Source organism: Artemia franciscana, chromosome 13 (assembly GCF_032884065.1).
Source record: "Artemia franciscana chromosome 13, ASM3288406v1, whole genome shotgun sequence".
Taxonomy (NCBI): Eukaryota; Metazoa; Arthropoda; class Branchiopoda; order Anostraca; family Artemiidae; genus Artemia; species Artemia franciscana.
This window is the reverse complement of record NC_088875.1, coordinates 47,799,997-47,801,608: the sequence shown is the minus strand read 5'-3', so window position 1 is coordinate 47,801,608 and position 1,612 is coordinate 47,799,997.

Below are 1,612 nucleotides of genomic sequence, written 5' to 3'. Positions count from 1 at the left end.
AAAAGTGTGGTTCAATCCCGCTTTCTGGGGCTATAATGAAAGAAAGGTTGAGATGGCTAGGCCACGTTCTACGGATGAAGGATGACGGATTACCAAAGATTGTCCTTTTTGGCCAACCGCCTGGGGCTACACGGAAAGCTGGTCGTCCTTGTCTGGGTTGGGAGGATGTCATAAATAAAGATTTAAAGGAAATGGGAACTTCCTGGGAGGGTGTAAAGAGGGAGGCTTTAAATAGATCAGGTTGGAGGAGGAGCGTGCTTGGCATTGTTGGCCTCAGGCCGCTTGGTGCTGCAGTGAGTTATTAGTAGTAGTGTAGTAGTTATCTTGCTCTGAAGAATCTCCTGAATCTCTTGAAGCTATAATTTGCGCACGCAGAAGGCCGTATCCAGGGCAGGGGGGGGTGTAGGTGGTTTCCCGCTTCTTGAAATGTTTGTCCGACATTTAAAAACGTAATAAAGATGAATATAAAAATTTGTGATGCCTGTCTTAAATATTTTTTTTGTAATTCTCCCTTTCCGGATCAGATTTTATCTGATCCTTAAGAAAATGTCTTCTGGCTGTTCATTCTGATCTGATGGGCTGCTTTTTCTAAACTACTTGAATTTGTTTCTTTTATCAAAGTAATGTTTTGCCTTTAAGCTGCCTTTATTATCGTACATTAATAGTCTATTGGGATACCAGAGCTACCTGGTTTTGCTATATACCTTCTCTCTTAATTACGTTTAGAAAATGTAGTTCTTCTTTGCCGGTGGTTGAAGGCGACGTCTTGATTTTGATTTGTCTTGATTTTTTTAAAACTTATTAGATTTTGGATTGCCTCCAAAAATCTGTACATTATGTTCACATAAATCATTAATGACTTGAAAATATGTCTGATAGTTGCTATAAGTCGTTAAATATTAATTATACTCCCAAAATTTTTCTCTGGTTTTCTTTGGAATGTCTAACTTAAAATATTATCGAAGCTAATTTCTGTTTTAGTAAACCAGAAAAACATATTCTTCATTGTACAAAACTTGGAGTCTTGTCCCTCCAAATAGCCAAAGTGTTTTTTATGGCACTTGGTATTAACCAAGTGACATATAGCAATCGCCAATTCTGTCGGTCTGTCGGTCCCGGTTTTGCTACTTTAGGCACTTCCAGGTAAGATAGGACGATGAAATTTGGCAGGCGTATCAGGGACCGGACCAGATTAAATTAGAAATAGTTTTCCCGATTTGCCGATTTTATCATTTTCCCGATTTGATCATCTGGGGGGAGTGGGGGCCCGTTAATTCGGAAAAAATAGAAAAATAGAAGTATTTTTAACTTACGAACGGTTGATCAGATCTTAATGAAATTTGATGTTTGAAAGGATATCTTGTCCCAGAGCTGATATTTTAAATCCCCACCGGATCTTGTGAATTGGGAGGGGGTGGGGGGTGGGAGGGGGAAACCTAAAATCTTGGAAAACACTTAGAGTGGAGGGATCGGGATGAAACTTGTGGGAAAAATAAGCACATGTCCTAGATACATGATTGACATAACTGGAACGGATCCGCTCTCTTTGGGGTATTTTTTTTTGGGGGGGGGGGGTGGTGTTAATTCTGAAAAATTTGAAAAAATGAGGTAT